Source organism: Lipotes vexillifer, unplaced genomic scaffold, assembly GCF_000442215.2.
Source record: "Lipotes vexillifer unplaced genomic scaffold, Lipotes_vexillifer_v1.1 scaffold1162, whole genome shotgun sequence".
NCBI classification, from domain to species: Eukaryota; Metazoa; Chordata; class Mammalia; order Artiodactyla; family Lipotidae; genus Lipotes; species Lipotes vexillifer.
This window is the reverse complement of record NW_006779033.1, coordinates 687,002-706,616: the sequence shown is the minus strand read 5'-3', so window position 1 is coordinate 706,616 and position 19,615 is coordinate 687,002.

Sequence of the window (19,615 nt, the reverse complement as noted above, 5' to 3'; positions counted from 1 at the left end):
TGCGCGTCCGGAGCCTGTGCTCCGCAACGCGAGAGGCCACAACAGTGAGAGGCCCGCGTACTGCAAAAATAAATAAATAAATAAAAAGAAAAAGAAAGAGCATATGATAAACTTAGGTTTCACAACAGATTTGAAGTGGTCCCCTGATGGGGCTGCAATGTAGCCTTTTGGTTTTGGTTTATCCACTTTGAGAAGTGTTACAAGCTTCCTTCTCTTTAAGGATCGGATCTAATTAGAATCTATTATTAGTAACATATAGTCAGTGTTATAACATAAAATCAATAACCCTAGAGCTACTAGATTTACCCTTTAAAGGGGACTGGACACAGTTAAGATTCTTTTTTTTTTTTTGCTGTACGCGGGCCTCTCACTGCTGTGGCCTCTCCCATTGTGGCGCACAGGCTCTGGACGCGCAGGCTCAGTGGCCATGGCTCACGGGCCCAGCCGCTCCGTGGCATGTGGGATCTTCCCGGACCGGGGCACGAACCCGAGTCCCCTGCATCGGCAGGCGGACTCTCAACCACTGCGCCACCAGGGAAGCCCACAGTTAAGATTCTTGTTTTGCTCTCTTTCCTCCTGAATGCGTTTACTAATCTGAACTATAACCTTTCACTTTTCCAGACATTTACTCATTCAGCAGACGTTAAGACCTTTGCCATCTGCAGGGCCGTCCATCAGCAGGTACCATCTTCTGCAGGGCCGTCCATCAGCAGGTACCATCTTCTAGAGATGTGTGTGTCCAGTTGCTCTAACCCACGCACTGGACACGCAAACGCCCCAGGAAGTGGACTCAGACGGAGACCAGTGTGGTGGCGAGGCCTGGAGACCCCAGGAGCCTGTGTCCTATCTAAGGGGTGGCTGCTTGTTGCTCTGGGGGAATGCAGGCCCCGTGTTCCAGATCATCTTAATTTCTAGGAAAAGCAAGAAATTGAGAATTTCATGTGATATCTTCCAGTTTTTAAAGGCTAACCCCTTATTCAGAAAAACATTTAAAACACTGTACAGGCCAAATAAAAACACATTTGCAGGTCAAACGTAGCCCGTGGTCACTAACGTCAACCTCTGCTCCAGCTGAAATTCTTTCCCGGGTCTCAGAGGCCAAATCTGACGCACATCTTGGTTTCCACAGGGCATCTTTCAAGAGGGCATGAGCGAGCCAAGAAATGGGATGGAGGTGGGTTTCCATGAAGCGAATGGAGCTATAGCTTCCCAGCCCCTTGCTTGCCTGGGCCTCTTCTCTGCACCCCATGCTCCTGGAGTGTTTCCCAAAGTGAGAAGCTCCAACCACAAGTGACAGTATGGCTCTCTTTCCACAATGACTTGCCCTCCGTCACACTTCCCCTCCTCTCAGGTGGCACTGAACTGGCCGGGGATATTCTTGGGAAATGGCAAAGGGGAAGTCGAATTGAAAATTGAGGTCTGAGTTGAGAGAGATTCATTTGTGTAGTTGGCACACGTAATGCCTTTGGGCTGTACAAGACTGACTCCGCCCCGACCACTGGTGAGAAGTTTGCGGGTCCACGTTGTTGGATGCACCCCAGAGCCCACCCCCCAGACTCTACACCCGACCTGGGATCCTGCAACATCCTGCCCTGATGTTCATCCTGCCTAGATGTGGTCTCATCTGAACCCACCCTCATGTGGATGACAAGCCCCACTGCTGGCTGTGCCCCTGTAGGGCCAAGAAAGGCTACGATGGGGCTGTTTTCAGGAGGTATGGGTGGAGCGTGGGGTGCATATGCCACAGGTGCTGGGCGGAGTTGGGGGGATGTGAGGAAGGGGAGGGGGCTCTGGTGGGAATTCTAAATCCAAACCTGTCACCATGAAGGATATTTTTCAATGAAGGAGGAGACAGCACCTTTATTTAATAGTTTATTAGCATGATTTATAATATTTAATTTAGAAAACTTCAGATATTTACACGTGTGATATACAGACCTCCATTTGTGCTCAAGCCTGGCACCCCACAACCTTAGGAGTGTACCTTGGTCACAGTTACTTTTGTCCACGGTTATTTTGGTCACTAGCACTGTATTACCTAGTGCTATAAACAACCATCTTATTGCACTCATGGATTCTCTGGGACCGCAATTCGGACAGGGCACAGCATGTCTCTGCCCCACAATGTCCAGGGCCTCAGCTGGAAGACCCCGTGGAAGGGGCGACTCTATCACTGGGGCCAGAATCACATCTGCTGGTTGGTGCTGGCTGTCAGCTGGGACCTCAGCTCCTAAATGTGGCCCAGGCTTCCTTCCCAAGGATGGCAGCCTTGGGGGAGCTCAACTTCTTACATGATGGATCGGGGCTCCAAAGGCGAGAATCCCAGAGAACAAAGTAGCATCTGTGTTGCTTTTCCTGGTCTAGCTATATCTGTTGGTTACAACCAACTCACAAGTCTACCTAGATTCAAGGGGGAGGTGACATAGATGCCATCTCTCAATGAGAGAAGTGTCCAAGAATTTGGGGGCCACGTCTTGAAGCCATCACACAGATGAAATGTTGTTGGCTATCCTGGTGCTGGAATGGCTTTCAGGAATTTATCCAAGGGCAATTCAAAGAGCATCCCACAGAAATTTAAATCTCCTGAAATTTTACAGCTCAGACATGAAGGAACCTTAGTAGAGGTTTCCTCATATATGACAAAAATTCTAAGAGTGTGTGTCATCAGTCATAAATTTTTGAAGCTGAAACTTTTCTAAAATATCAATAACTATTTTTGATCAGCCATGTTATAGGAAAGACTGAATTATATCTTTCTATTCTCCCTACAGAAAATATCATGAAATTTGTTCCCATATGAAAAGGCAGTAAAGTGCTGCCCACGAGTGCAGGTGTTTTAGGCTGTTATGTCATCACATGAACAGCTTTAAGAGTACTCGGGACACAAGGCAGGAGGAAGGAAAGAACAACATAAGTAACAGCAATCCAGGAAATCTTCACGGAGGACAGGGAGAGATGGGGTCCAACAGACACAAGGAGAATGGCAGCTGAGCCAACTGGTCGACCCGTTTGTCCGTTACACCTGCCATCAGTTCTGACTGGCTCAGACCTCATGCCGATCGGCCAGCGCCTGCCTTGGCAGTTGGTAAATCTTTTGCATGTCATCCCTGTCGGTTAGAGGGAACAATATTAACAAAGGCACAGAGAAGGAATCATCTTGGCCTGCTTACCAAATGGTAAGGAAATTAGACTGGCTTGAGCCCAGCTGGGGCAGTGACGGGGGAGTACAGCTGTTTAATGATGGTAAAACCGATGGTGAAGAATACTGAATGCCAAGCAAAAACATTTGTACATAATCCTGCAAGCAGTGCAGAGGAATGAACCCTTTCAGTAAAGTAGTGACAAAATGGAAATTTTTAGTGTGTTTTAGGAAGATTACTGCAGTAGTCGAACAGAGGAAAACCAGGAAGACCTTTTCAGGAGGTGGTTCTAATACTCCAGGCGTGAACTTATCAGATGTTAGCTAGGGAAACAGGAATTCAGGCTTGTTTGTATATCGTTTCGTTAACTCAAGCTTTGTTTTATCGGCTTATAATGGATCACGTGTTGAAGACCCCTGGTGCCCCACTTAAAATCCCCTTGTCCCATCTCCTTCTGGCCACTGCAGTGACCGGCTGGGATGTCCAACCAACCCACTGGGCACTCACTTATGCACAGCTCAGAAACGCAGGGCTTTTGACACCCTGAGAAAAACCGGGGATGACTGGGGACGTGAGCTGTAGGATAAATGCTTCCCCTTTTCTCCCCACCCCGTAATGACCCACTTCTAGAGCTTCCAAAAGTTCCTGTGGGGTCAGGAAGTCCCCTACAGAGGTGGCTGCCTTGACTGTCCTCCTCAGTCTCCCGTCTCGCCCGGACTCTCCCTTCTGTCCTCTGTGGCCACACTGCCAAATAAACCACCCACGCATAAGCCTTTGTACCATATGCTCCTCTTTGGGGGAACCCGGCTGAGGTAGACCAGGATCCTCATGTCCAGTTCTTCTGAAGCCACCATGGTGGAACCTCACATAATGCTCTGCCCCTATTAGGAGCATCGACTCAGCCAACAGCTCATATCTCCTTTTGACCTTTTAATTCTTTAAACTCATTTGTAGAACTGATGCAGTCCCACGTACTAAGTGGTGATGTTAAGCTTGAAGGGAGGTCATTTGAGTACCGGGCAGAGCGGAGAGTTTAGGGTCATATGATTTGAGCTTTGCCACCATCTAGGCGAGCGATCAAGGCAAATCATGTCACTCTTCTAGCCTTTGGTATTCTCATCCATAAAATAGGGACGTTAGTAACTACCTGCCTGCACAGGGTTCTTATAAGTAACAAACAGGATGGTGTATGCATGGTAGGGGTTTGCTAATTTGAGCGCTCAGCTTCCATCCTCCCAGCCTCTCAGTGACGGGACCCCAACTTTTGCTTGGATGGATAGTCACCTTTCCCCAGCACATATCACCGCTACCCCCCACCACCCCACCCCCTGCTCTAGAGAAGGCTCTGACTGACTAAATCGAAAGAGACCATTTATCGTTTTCCTGGACACCATGGCTGGACAAAGCAAGAAGAAATTTATTGTGGGATCTGGGAAAGAAGCTCCCTCACTCTTCTGAGAGCAATCAAAACAAAAATCTCTCTTTGCCCTGGATATGGATGAGACAGCAGGTAATTCCTGGAAATTGCTGGACATCATCTTATGACCCTAACAAGTGTCAGCGTAAGAATGAAGCAGAAAGGAGGGTGAGCTTACTGACCTTCTGAATCCAGCTACATCCAAAGCCCACATGATGCCTGGTCTTTCCAGATAAGTGGATCATTGAATCTCTTATTTAAGCCAGTTTGAGTCAGGCTTCTCTTACCTGGAACAGAAAGATTCCTAGCTGATACAGTATGTAAACAAGCTTTTTACATTGCAAATCCCTACTAAAAAATTCACTTTTATTGTTTTTCTTACTACTAGTAAGAAAAAATACCTATGGTGCATGGAGCAGGTTGAGAAATACTCCTAAGTTTTCATTTTAATTTAGTACCTTTTGGGAAAAAATCTAAATCACTGCCTTACAGTATGTTCAGAAATAAGATCCCAGATCATAAAACAATGCTTCAAAACTGAGTGAGTTTTAAAACATATATTAAACTCACAAGTCAAAAAAAAAAGACTGTCTTTTGGCTACATAAAAATGAAAATACAAAACAATGCTATGTGGCAAGAAAATACTAAAACAAAAACAAAACCCTAAACAAAGTTAAAATGCAAAGAACAAACTGGTAGAAATGTTTGGAACTTATATGACAGATAAAGGGTTGGTATTCTCAATATATAAAGAGTTCTTATAAATCAGTAAGAAAAGAAGAAATTTCCTCAATAGAAAAGTAGGTAAAAAAAAATTTTGTCATGAAATTTAAAGAACACAAGATGCTCAACTTAAAATCAAAGAAAGTCAAGGGCTATCAGGTTAAAAAGGATTACTAATAATTATAACAACAATAGATATTAAATGCCAGGCACTATAAGAGTTCTCTCACAGATATATAGCTTTAAGAATAATCATTGCAGAGTTAAAAAAATTTAAATGTCAAGCAATAGAAAATTGGTAAACTGTAATACTTTCCTGTATTGAAATACACTGGGGCCACTGAAAAGTATCTGATAGGCCTTTAAGTGTTAGAATGGAAAGAAGTATGACATCATCATTTGAAGTTATCAATGTACACAATGATCTCATTTATATTAAAATACATATTTACATATGCATTTGAAGTCTGGAAGCAAATGCCAACTACGAATGATGATTCTCTCTCAGGCTTGGGTTACATAAAGACCATTTTATATGAAGTTTTTACAAAATTCATGTAGTATAAAAACATTTTTATTTCAAAAAAGTAAATGAACAGAAATCAGAGAGCAATCTGGGTTGGGTAATCTGGGGCCACCTTGACAGTGCAATTCACCCCTATTGTCCCCGGCTTCTGAGCACTGATGCAGTATGTGGCAGGTGACAGTACGGTTACGTCTGGGAAGGATGGAAGGAAGGAGAAGGGGCCGAGTGAGACCTACACACTCCACCCTCTCAAAGTAGCGCATGGAGTGAGTTTGCAGGGTTGGCAAGGGCATAGGGAAGGGCTTCCCAGGAAAGTGAAGAACTTCCCCAACCAGGAAACTAGGAATGGAAAAATCTCACAATCAATCAGCTCCAAGGGAACGAAAGGGATCTGGTTCCTTATGTTCATTCCCCTATAGACTAAGCTACTAGTGAAGATGTTCACAACTGGGTCCTTGAAACGTCTGAGAAGCACCCATTTGCCAGGTTCTGGTCATGAAGGCCAGAGGCTGCCCCAACTCCTCTGCCACCAAATCAGTAGTTTCTTGGACTTAATCTACTCCTTTCCCAGCCCTTTGGATTTACCTTTGGACTAATTTGATAACACGGCAGCCCAGCTGTGGCCAACCAAAGTCTGATATGGTCTATGAGCTAATGCCTTTGGCTGAGCTGGCATCTCCCCACCCCACCCGGAGAAATTTGGATTTTTCTAGATAACCAGCAGCCAGTAGGAATTATCCAAGCAAAGAAGCCCCAGGTGGCTTGTGATCAACTCAGATGAGCTACGAGCAAGTTCTCTCAATAGAACCCTACACCTGTACAACTCAAAAGGACCCAATAATCCAGTTTGTAATTTTTCATATGAGAAAACTGAAGTGTGGAGAATTCCACAAAACTAAAAGGAAAACTAAATATTCGTTGCAGCTCTATTTACAATAGCCGGGAGATGGAAACAACCTCGGTGCCCATCATCAGATGAATGGATAAAGAAGATGTGGCACATATATACAATGGAATTTTACTCAGCCATAAAAAGAAACGAAATTGAGTTATCTGTAATGAGGTGGATAGACCTAGAGTCTGTCATGCAGAGTGAAGTAAGTCAGAAAGAGAGAGACAAATACCGTATGCTAACACATATATATGGAATTTAAGGGAAAAAAATGTCATGAAGAACCTAGGGGTAAAACAGGAATAAAGACACAGACCTACTAGAGAATGGACTTGAGGATATGGGGAGGGGGAAGGGTAAGCTGTGACAAAGCGAGAGAGTGGCATGGACATATATACACTACCACCACACGTAAAATAGATAGCTAGTGGGAAGCAGCCGCATAGCCCAGGGAGATCAGCTTGGTGCTTTGTGACCGCCTGGAGGGGTGGGATAGGGCGGGTGGGAGGGAGGGAGACGCAAGCAGGAAGAGATATGGGAACATATGTAAAAATTTTTAAAAATAAAATAAAAAATAAAAAATTTGCTGCTGTTCGTTTGCATGTTTGTTTCACCTTGTAACTAAGCCTGGAGTAGATTACATTTTCTCTAAATTAAAATTTGCTTATTTAATCGGCATTTCAGATTCACTGAAGCAGACTGCTGCTCCAGCCCCTCTTCTGTCACTGTTATCTGTAGATAAAGTTGAAAAGAGTTTAAGGCAGTAGCATTTTGCTTTTCATTGAGGATTGAGGTCACAAGCGGTTAGCATCTGGGAACGCGTGAGGAATATTCTTAAAATCAGGATTTGAGACTCTTAAGATAGGTCTGCTTCCTCCTGCCAACCTTTTCGAGGAGTTTGAGAGTAACCTTGTTCATTCTGGGGGCCAGCTGCCTATGGTGTACGGAGACTGTGATTGAGTTGAGAGGACGGATGCCGGCTAATCGGAAGCGGGGATGATGAGGTTTGGGGACGACACTGACATTCAGGCTGTGATTAGATGGGAGGAAGGGCAGTCAGTGGCTGTGGCCATACTGGAGTTGATTGGATTAAAGTGTGACTGGTTGGCGTATCTAATTGAGAAAGGGGGCCGCCAAGCAGTCCGATTTGTATTATGTCTAAGAAAGGTTATGACTTGGGGAGCCTGGAGACAGGAGGGAGTTGGTAGCTTTGTGCATCTGTGAGGGGCTGTGCTGGGAGCTGCAGGTTTTCTGTGGGAGGTCCTGAGGGACCCCCGGCGGGAGCAGGACTTACAGGAAGAGTGTCCCCAAAGGGAACAGCTCTGTTCAGGAACAGTGGAAAGTTCCGGGTGGCTGCTGGATGCCGGGTGGTGTGGGGCGTTGGGAGATGGAGGGTGGGGGGCGTTGTTAGAGACCTGAGAGGAGAAGGGAGGGTTCCCATGTGATCTTAAAGGGAGAGTTAGAGGGGATTTTCAAGGAGCAGAGCGATCCCTTCTTACGAGGATCCCTGGACAGTGTACACAAGATGGACAAGATTGAGAATATGCCGACAGGGCACCTGTGGGCTTTAGGTGGGGGAAAAGCACAATTCCTGGGTTAAGGCAAGGGGTGGGAAAGGAGAGAAAAGGAAAACCTATCAACGGTCGGGGGGGGGGGGTGGTGCGGTCACTGACTACGTGTGAAGGATAGCAGTCCAGGAAATCACCCAGACTTCTTGTTTGGCCAATTTGGTGGGCAGTACCACCACCCTACTTTCTTCTGGGCACGTAGGTGCCATGTTCTACCCTCATGTGATAAAGGGTTTCTCGTCGAGGCTGTGCTCACAGGCACTGCTGCTTCTAGAAGGGCCAGGCTGAGAAGCTGGCATGTATTTCACAGCCAACTTCTCCAGACAAGATGCCAGGAAGCGCTGGTTTTGGAAATGTTAACGGGTACTCTGTAGGGCAAGAAACATTTAATGACCCAAAACTTCTGGGAAACGTGAAATACTCTACCCATCCTTGGAGAGGCACAGTGGGGACAAGCACATCAAAGACTCACAAGCCTTTTTCGCAGAACATATATTTGGGGGAAACTGCTGTATAGGAGAGATCTAACCAGACTGAGTACAGTTTTTGTGTCATAAAATTTGGGAGCGGGGAGGATTCTATTATCCAGACCACCTGTGTGTTTTCCTCCAGTGGGGCAACTTGGGGGTGGGGAGAGGCGGGAGAGTGTCAGAGGGTGCGGAGGGACAGGGAGAAGTAAGAAGCAGCTGTCTGGGGGGGACAAACAGCCTCTCTGGGGCAGTAGGAGAACTTCTAGGCAGTTTTGAGTCCCATTTGGAGGGCTAAGGTCCTGAATTTAAAGTGGGACGAGCCAGCAGCAGCCATGTCACTTTCTCCAGCAATATTCAGCTGCCTGGGTTTTGGGGACGAGAAGACAGGTGAGGTTTAACCAGGATCAGAGTTCTTTCAGGTGAGAATTACAGGAAGGAAAGGAGCACGAGAGAGTCAGGAATCTGTGACTCTCTGGTGGGCAAGGAGCAAGGCGGCATACGAGTGTATGGTGACACTGGAGAGGTGACAGGGTCTTTGGATGGGGGGTCTTGAGCTCTCAGAGGGCAGTTAGAGTTTGGGTACTGGAGTTAAGTGACAGGAAAGGAGGGGATTTGGGAGGTTAAGATTTCGGAGATGGGCACTGACGGGGTAGTGATGTAAGAACTGCGTGTGGAAGAGAGAAAGGAGGTGGGTAGGTGATGCGGACGCATCCAGGATGACGCGGGATGGGGATGGAGGAAGAAAGCAGGTAAGCCAGGTGCCAATCCTCAAGGATTCAGGAGGACAGGGCACTTCAGAGAGGTCAGCCACAGCAGGGAGAGTATCGCTGGGTTGCATGAGCTTCAAGGGAGCTGGGAGTTTTTAAGGGAAACAGAAGCAATGTTTGTGAAACGGCACGGATGCTCATCCCACTTTCAGACTCTGAGATCATGAGGAGAACGTCTCTCCTTCTGGGGGCCGCAGGGAGAAGTAAGTGGTCCTCGGGGAACAGCAGGTTCCAGGGTGGGGCAGGAAGGCAAGGGGAGGCTTCCCGGAGGCAGCCGAGGGTTTAGGAGTCTCTGCTTCATGAGCTGCTGCATTCCAGGGGGTCACAGTGGGGCAGGATGGCTGGATGAGACAACGTCCAGAGCTTATAGGGGTGGGGTTCAGTGGGGGACGGAGCTGTGGGGCCCGAGGCAGGACAGGTCTGGTCCCAAGGGAAGACGGTTGGCTCAGGTTGAGATCAGTGAATTAGGGGGGGCCTCACTCTGCTTTGGTTAAAACGCCAAGAAGTCAGTTTTGTGCTCAGATCCCCTCTGTCCCCTACGGCTCCCCCAGCAAGGGCTGTGCCCACACGGCTTCTGGAAACTAGCGCACTGGGCACCAGGGGGTCAGACAGATACTGCAGGAATGACTCTTAAGGGAGGGGGAGGGACAGCAACTAGCACAGTCCTGCCCGGCCCGTAACATACTGATGGGAACTCAGCTGACATTAACACCCTCCAGGGAGGTACGGGAAGATGCTTCTGTCTGACCCTTCTCCCCTCATTAGCTTGTGTGCCTGAGAGGAGCCATGTACCTGACTGAGGAGAGAGGTGCTTTTCGCTCACACTGTTTTCCTGCGGTCAGCACACACGACGCCAGGCTCAGGTCCAGTGCAGGTCGGCTCTCTGGCTGCTCTGACTCTTGCATGTCCGTGCTTGAGTGGGTACCTGGACAGGTAAGTTTGCTGGGCAGACCAACCCTGTCCATATGCAGTTCCCAGGCTTGCACCATCCAGTATGGGAGCCACAGTCACATGTGGTTACTGAAATTTAGATTAACTGAAATAAAGTGAAAAACCAGCGCCTCGTGCTCAATAAGCCCCATACGGCTGCACGTGGGTCAGCGCAGCTACAGAACATTCCATTCTGTTGGAAGGCGTCCATCTGGACCGTTCGTCGAGCTGTCACTCTGGCCCCTCCGGAACTCCCTGCCTCTGTTCCCCGCTGCAGAGTCCACGCGGTGGCTCCGAGCTCCCAGGCCGGGGTCGAGAGCACGCGGCGTGCGTGGCCCGGGGGAGCCGGCGGGCGGCACGGCTCGGTACAAGGGCACCATATGCGCGGGCCGGCCCGCCCTGCACCCGCTCAACCAGCGCGAGAAGCAGAAAGAGCACATGGGGGTCCTGAAACAGCGCATCGCCGAGGAGACCATCAGCAAGCGCAAGGTGGGCTGGAAGTTCGCGCCCACTTGCGACGCGGTGGAGGCCGAGCTGAAGCGGAGCACCGCGGGGCAGCACGACGTGAAGGCGCGGCTGGAGGCCCTGGCGCGCCAGCGCGAGATGCAGCGGGCGCAGCGCGAACGGCGGGAGCGCCAGCGGCAGCAGCGGCGCCGGATCTGCGGTCTGTCCTTCTCGCCCGACGACGGCGACGAGGACCCCGAGGGGGGCGACCCCGAGGGCAAGGACGCGGCCGTGGACACGAGCTTCCTGCCGGACCGCGAGCGCGAGGAGGTGGAGGCGACGTCCAGCTCCTGGGCCGGCTGCGGGCACCGGCGCGCCGCGCGCATCCACAGGGGCGGCGCCGTGCGGCAGGTCCTCCGCGAGGCGCTGATGGCGCGGCGCCCCGCCTTCCGCGAGCTGCGCGCGGCCGGCGCGGAGCGGCTGCTGTAGGCCGCGGAGGCCCGGATCCGGCCGCACGACCACCCCTTCTACGACCTGAGGGTGGCGCCGGCGCGCGGCAAGAGCGGGCGGCGCTTCACCTTCGACGTGCACCACGACGTGCGGCTGCGCAGCGACGCCCCGCCTGGAGAAGGAGGAGTCGCCCGCGGACAAGGCGGCGCCGCGCAGCCGTCGCGGGAAGAACCAGCGCCTCTTCCCCGCCCGCCGCCGGGAGCCCTACGACCCCGAGAAGCTCTGGGGCGGCTGCAGGGTCCGGTGGCGCCAAGTCCGCGCCCCCGCCAGCGCGCTCCGGTGGCCTTGGCCTCTGCCCTGGAATTCAGTCAAGTCCGACCGCGGCTTGGCGCGGTGCGGATGTGGTCCTTCTGTGGCTGGCGTTCTTCTCGGTCGTTGGGTGGGTTTCGGAGTGCTTCTAAGGTTGCCTGGCTCTGCTGGGCCGGGTGGAAGCCTCGCCGGGCGCGCGGTGGACGGCAGTGAGGGTCAAGGCTGCTCTGACCCAGGTCACAGCGTTGTGGCCAGGAGTCGTGGGCGTGGACTTGGTCCCCAAGCCCCCAGACTGTCGGGGTTCAGGCCCCAGCCCGGCGTCTTACTTGCTGTGTGATTTGAGGCAAACTGATGGAAACTCCGTGCGTCAGTTCCCTCTCCTATAAATAGGGGTAACCATAGCACTGGCGATCAAAGCGAGGATGAAATGAGTCTGTATTTGTCAAGCACTTAGACCTCAATAAATACCTGCTCTTATTCTTACGTTCTTGGTTAATTTATTTGAAGCAGTTTATATGGCCCATTTCAGAACCATCCGAGGGCACAGGCGGACCTGCCCGTCACTTTTTTCCCGGTACCAGGGGAGCAGCCCTGCCCTGGGTGCTCCTCAGCTGGGTCGTTTAGCCCCAGGGGTCAGGGGAACAGAAAGTTGGTCTGTGTGTGTGTGTGTGTGTGTGTGTGTGCGTGCGCGCGCGCGTGTGTGTGTGTGTGTGTGTGTGTGTGGTGGAGGGTTTAGGAGGACTGTTTTTCCTTTTGCCTCAAGCTCCATATGGCTTTTGCACTTTGCTCACAACTTTCCTCAGCCGGGGCCAGTCTACCAATAAGCCCATCAAAAGCATTCTTCGTGTCGGGTACAGAGTTTTTGATCTCCAGCATTTCTTTTTGGGTCTTTCTTAGGATTTCTGTCTCTGTGCTTACTTTGCCCATCTGTTCTCACATGCTGTTTACTTTATCCGTTAAGCCCTTAGCATATTTAGTTCCTAGTCTAATGAATTATCTAATAGTTGTTCTAACATCCCTGCCGTGTCTGGTTCCGATGTTTTCACTGTCTCTTCAAATTGTGTTTTTTGCCTTTTGCTCTGCCCTATAATATTTTTCTCAATAGCTGGCCGTGATACACCAGGTAAAAGTCTTTTAGAACCTCTGCCCCTGGGCTGAGAGCTGCAGAGGTGTTTCTCAGGTTTTTTCCCTCCCCGCTTATGTGGGACAGGATGGCTAGAGGGGGCTGGAGTTGGGGTGTCCCTTCCCTCCGGTCACCTTGGCTCTGATAACAGCCCAGCAGGTTGGGCTCTGGTTAACTAGTGTCTTCTGAGAGCAGACCCTGTTGAGAGGAACAGAGTGCTCTGGTGTATTCGAGATGGTCTCCTTTCCCCTCCCCCTGCTGGAAGCGGGAAGGGATTTTTCTTTGATATTTACAGTGGGAACCTGATTGAGCTCCTGGAGGTAAAACTCACAAAAGTGTGTGCCCCCAAACCCCCGCCAGTGACTGAGTCCCCTGGAGCTTTGGGATCTCAGAGTGGCCCACACTGAGCTGAAGTCATTCACTAATTACAGCCCAGGTATCCGGTTTCTGCTGTAAGTTGTGATGCTCTGTATCCAGCTGTCTGTCTCACCAGTTTGTGGGGGGCAGCAGTTTGCGCTATGACCTTACTTCTCTGGCCGTTCTAAGAAGAGCTGTTGATGTTTTCAGTTTGTTTGACCTTTTACTTGTTGTTAGCGTGGAGTGGTGACTTCCAAGCTCCTTACATGCCTAAACCAGAAACCAGAACACACATCCCGAATGTTCAGAAGCGTTCTGATAATTCCAGCCTCTTGAATACACACGTCCTGCAGCCATCGACCTGCTCAAGTCGGGGTTGGTGTCTCGCTGTCACGCGTGGCTGACGCCCTGCGAAGCCCCTCCACTGCCTCATGGGCTCCAGTCCATGTTTCCTGTGTCTCGGGTCTTCTTTCTGAGTTGCTTCCTCTTCTTGATGGAGCACATCCTCCTCGGCTTTAGGAGCAAGGGTTTTTGAGAAGTGTTTGATTTTAGAGCTTGAATATCTAAAACTTCATTTTACCCTCCTACGCGACCGCAAGTGTGGCAGATGGAAATCGCTGTCTGCCAAGACGTCAAAGGCATTGCTCCGTCGTCTCGTAGTTTGCTTTCTTGACTATTCCACTTAGTACCTTGAGCAGAAAGTCGTGTGTAGGAGGGGTCGCATCAAACCTGGGAAGACCATCCCAGACCCTCCAGCGAGGAGAGGCTGAGAGCAGCTTCCCCTGACCTCTCACCGCCCCTTCCTTTGTGTGTCCAGGCTGCTCTGTCCACCTGTCCAGTACTCCATCGAAGAGGCCTCTTCTCAGAGGGAGAAGCCCTCCTCGGCCTAGTCATCTGATTCCATAGTCCCTTCCCTGCAAAATCCTCACCTGGATTGAAGTCCACAGCGCTTTGCACTCGTCTTACATTCTGTGTTGTGTGAAGCTTTTTCCTCATGTCTGCGTGTTAAAGTCCTTACGCCCAGGAGTCAAGGCTTTACGATTCCTGTCTCCCCAGACTGCCTGGACCACAGAACTCTTGGTTTAACTGACTTGGATGAAGACTTTATGTACTCCGGGATATCCCAAACACAGCACCAAGTGTACGTCCCCAGGCCTCAGCTGGCCCCAAATCTTTCCGGGTGGAATTCAAGCCTGAAACAGACAGGATGCCTGGGCCACTGTTTCAGAGGCTTCCGTCCAAATGAATTCGGCCGGGGGTGGGGGTGGGGTGTGTGTGAGGGGAGCTGCTACCTCCTCTGGTGGTACTGATGGCGCCACAGAGCGCAAGACACAGCCCATTCCCCTCCCACCCCGCTCCTGACCCTCAGCCGAGACCCCAGGGACGCAGTCGACACTGCGTGACCTCTAAGGTGAAGTCTGTTCTGAGCAAAGTGCTGCCTCTCAGCACCCCCTCTTACTGGACTGTTTCTATTGGACACAGCTGCCCATTCTTGAGCTTGGCAGACCTCATAAGGGACCATCCCCAGTGAGGGCCGGCATTTAGTCAGTGCTGGGAACTGGCTAAGCACCTGTGCTGCTTTAACTAATCTAATCCTTAAGAGGATCCTATGAGACCGGTTCTGTTATTCCCATTTTACAGGCGAGGGGCAGAGAGGCTACAGTTATAGAGCCATGAGGGCAGAGCTGGGGTTCAAAGCGCTACACTTCACTGGTGCCATCTTTTGCAAAGGCCTGGACTTGGCTGTGGTCCAACCACCTTGGTGACCCTGGGTAACTTTCTGGAGTGGACATACTGTTTTCCCACCAGGCGTATATTCCCTCAGTGTCCTTTTGGGGGACCACAGTGTCACCCCTGCTCTGACCCCGTGTGGCTCAGGTAGAGCTGTACCGTCCCCCGGGCCCAGCGGTCTGCTTTGTCATCTTCTGGCCACTGCGGTTGGTTCAGGGCTGAGAACGACCCGGACCAAGAAGAGCAGATGCCCCCGGCACAGTCACGGGAGTGACGGGCAATATCTCTCCTCTGGGGCCACGGCATACAGGGCGATGTGTGTCCCCCACGCCCGGAGGCCCTAGGCGGAGACGGACTGCCTGACGTGAGGCTGACACAGGAAAGCAGCGCAGAGAAGCAGGCAGGGGACTCCGCTCCTGCGGACGAGGCTCAGGGCCCTGGGTCTCCGCATGCTGGGGTCCTGGACTTCACCCCTCACTGTTCTAGTGGACCACCAGGGGCCACAGAGGAGGGGCACGTCCCCCAAGTTCGGGCCGACACACAGCCTGAACCGGGCTGGCTGTCACCGTGCCCACTCCCGGTGCGAAGAGGGGCTCGGCCACCGTGTGCCTCAGGTCCCTGTTCAGGTCGTCAAAAGTCCTCCTTTCCGGGGAAATGGAAGTGGCCTCCCCTTTGTTTTAAGCTGCCGTGCTAGCTCTGGCTTCTGTGAAGCAGAATCTCTGCTCCAACTGCCACAAATCAGAATTCAGAATTTGGGGAGATCATTTTCACCCTCACCCCGTCTCGAGCAGCCTCAAAATCCCTAGTTCCTTCTGGTGCTCAGCAGGCGACAGACCCCATCTGCAGACCTCCCGGCTGCCCCCAAACCCCTGCTCAGGAGTATGTGAGAGGCTCCAAGCTGGGAAGGGGAAAACAGCACCCAACAGCATTACCCCTCCTTTCAAACCCCCAAACCCCACCTCAGGACGCTGCTTTGCTTAGATCTGCACACCCATTTACTCACTCAGTTTCCTATTTGAAGACATGAGAATACCTTTTAACTTGATGTTATGAGGAACAATTTTTAAATAGCCAAGTCTTCAGGAATATCTACGACTATGCATTTCAAACTAATTTTCAGAAGCAGAATTTGTTGGGACAAAGGATGTACGGACACTAGGGATTTATAATAAATGTTGTCTAATTGCCTCTTCTGCGGGATACTGAATTTTCCAGAGATAGTGGCAGCATCTCTCACCCTACGCGCTCTTCTGTAACGTACCTCCCCACCAAAAGGTGAAGTTTATTCCTCCACCACCGTGGGTGGGCCCTGGGCCTGCTTTGACTAATGCAATATGGTAGAAGTGATGCTGGGCCCGTAGACAGGGCTTTTAACTGGCCTGGTGGCTTCCCTTCCTGCCTCTCGTAAACACTTGCCTCCGAGACACCCTCTCTTAAAACCTAACTGCCGGTCTCCCCGCAGAGGCACGTGGAGGTGCTTCCGTTGGCATTCCAAACCGAGCTTCCAGCCGGCTCCAAGGCCAGCCGTGTACGTGAGCACCCTGGCATGCTCCAGCCCAGCAGGAGCCCCCAGGTGACTCTAGGTCCAGCATCAGGACCACCCAGCTAAGCCCAGTAGATCCACAGAACCCCTTGAGGTAATAAAATAGCTGTGAAGCCACCCAGTTTGGCGGTCTTTTGTTACATAGCAATAGAACTGAAATCCCCTCCAAAAAGACTGCCCCGATGTACGTACGTTCTCATCAGTAGTTTATACAAGTGCCTCTTTCCCCAAACCCATATCCACACCTGGTATTTTTTTTCACCTTTGCAATGTGATAGGTGAAGATTGAATTTCAGTGTTGACTTGAGTTTCTTTAGCTGCTAGTGAGACCAAGTCTTTCTCCTTGTTTTTCTAGCCACGTGCAGTTTTGCTGCAAAGCTGCCCTTTGACGATTTGCTCTCCTTTCTATTTTGTTTTGAATTCTTGTTTATTACCTTTGTTCTTTCATATGGCAATATTTTATCTTGTGTTTCGTCTATGTTTAACGTGTTTATAACTTTTTCTAGGTACAGGAGTTTTTCATTTTTATGCAGATAAAATCCATCCATCATTTGATGCTTTTGCTGTAACCCCACCTCATAGACTTTTACGCAGTATCCCAGCCACATATTTCCTTATACAATTTGCCTTTGCTGATGGGTTCCTCAGTCTGTGCTCTTCAGCTCTTTTCAAGCGTGTTTTGTCTCTGCGTTAGGCTTCAGGTGAGGACGTTAGCACTGGGCTCACATGGTCTCTCTCCATCTGCGCCCTGCCTGAGTTATTGACCACCTCCAGCTCTCACCCTGCCCTCACTGCCTTCCTTGACCTCCTAACTCCGATGACTTTTCTTTCCTCTCCCTTCAGCCGTTTCACAGCACATCCAGAGGTCAGCATCACTGGTATTGTTCTTCTTTCAGGACCTCCAGCTCCGAGCCACCGATGACCTCCCGTTGCCCTTCGTTGAACTTCACACTCAGGGTGGTCTCTGCCACATCAGCCTCTCCTTGCTGTGTTTCCTCTTCCATGCAGTCTGGGCATCTTAGGTCACCACTCCACGGTCCCCTCTCCACCATCCAAGGAGCCCTTCCCTTTGCATCAGAAACGTCATGCCCGTGGTGGCCATGCACAGAGGGGCAGCACAGCAAAGTGACCACGGGCCCAGGCCCAGGTCAAGGCTGTCTAGATATGAATCGTGGCTCTGCCTCTCATCAGCTGGGTAGCCTTGGGAGAGTGGCTTAACCTCTCTGTGTGCTAGACGACGTAGAGCTGCACTAACTGGATAGCCACTCACCACACGTAGCTAGTGAGTACCTGAAATACAGCCAATTCTGAACTGAGGTGTGCTGTGAGTGTGAAATATACACAAGAATCAAAAAGGGAGCAGCACAGAGGAATGTAAAATATCTCAGCAATAATCTTTTTGTGTTAGTTACATGTTGAAATGATAATATTTTGGATATATTGGATTGCCTAAAATAAATTGTTAGAATTAGTTTCCGCTCATTTCTTTTTGCTTTTTCATAGTGGTCATTAGAAAATGTAAAGTTACCTCTGTGGCTTTCTGTGGGACAGTGGTAGAGAAAATCAGGACAGACAGGACAGCTTTTGCCTCATTTTGCTAACATCTCCCATTATTCAGGAGTTGAGAAGTCCACCGAGAAAGCAGTAACCAGTTTTATGGCAGTGTCTCGTCAATTGCTAAATAAACAATAGACAACATGTGCCTTACCTGAGCCAGAGGAGACAGACTCCACAGCACATCAAGCAGGAAAACGCCTGGACTTTGCCCCTGAGGGGGCAGGAGAGTAAAGTCGCTCACCATCGGGGACAGGGGCCTGGTTGCTGCCCACCTGCTGCGGGCGACACCGAGCAGATCACAGTGGAACCGTGTTCCTCCTCTGGGCCCCTGTGTGGTCCTTTTTCTGACCCCAAATGCGTGGGGTTCTTCACACCACGACCAGCTCTCCAACACCCACTGGGTGTCCTGCAACTCAATTCAGTTCTGACACTGTCACCCGGGGTGAGCGCAGACCCCACAAGACTGTCCTCACTTCAGGCTCAAACCACAAATGAGGTGCCCAGGCCACCACCCCCTTTTGCCCGGCTGACTACAAGCCTGGGGCTTCCTGTGACCCACCCCCCTCGGGTTTGATGATTCACTAGAATGACTCACAGAACTTGGAAAAGCACGTTACTTACATACACTGGTTTGTTACAAAGGGTACAAATCAGGAACAACCCAATGGAAGAGAGGCACAGGGCAACAGGTGGGGAGGGATGCAGAGCCCCCCGCGCCTTCTGGGGGGCGCGTGCCCCTCAGGACCTCAGTGTGTTCACCAACCTGAACCCCGCTGTTCAGGGGTTTTGTGGGCCATTTGTTGTATAGGCATGACTGCTGACATCACTGGCCATTGGTGATTAGAAATCTGCAGCCCCTCTCCCCTCCCCAAAGGCCAGAGCTGGGGCTGCAAGTGCCAACCCTCTAATCACGCGGCTGGCTCCTCTGACTACCAGTCTCCATCCATCCCAAAGCTGCCCAGGGGCCACCAAGAGGCACCTCATTAACATAAGCTCAGGTTTAGTGGAAGGGCTTGTCGTGACTAACACACTCTCATCACTCGGGAAATTCCAGGGCTGGTGGGAGGTCTGTGCCTGGAAGCAGGAGCGAAGACCAAATACAGGTTCCTCTGCGCAGCCCCATGGAGGTGACACCTACCTGAACCGGTGGCTTCCAAACCCGTAGGGCCACGGCCCGGACACAAGTCTCCCATCCTAACCAAGAACACAAACATGACGCACACAGATGCGCGTGTGTAGATGTTACTGTGAACAAAATTTCATACAGACTCCAGGAAATGACACTCACCCTGACTCTGTGCCGGGTACTCTGATGGCTCCAGTTCAATTCAGTTCATTCCTGTTTCCTTCTGTGTCTCCTTCTGTTTTGTTTTGTTTGTTTGTTTTTCATGTTGCCTCCAACTCATGAAATGGATTTCTCGTCGCACTAGTGTGTCTCAGGCCACAGTGTGAAAGGCACTCAGTAGCCGAGACTCTCTGCGTCTCCTCTCTGAGATGTTATAAAAAAGAGGGAGGCCTGAAAACACTCTCTGCAAAGCAGAGTTGCCTCCTGGACCAGCCAGTAGAGACACAAGCTTGCAGAGGAAGAGACAGAGCGCAGGGAGACTCAACTGTCCAGATGGAAAGAACGAACAGCAGAGGAAAGGCTATGTCTTCTCAGACGGGTC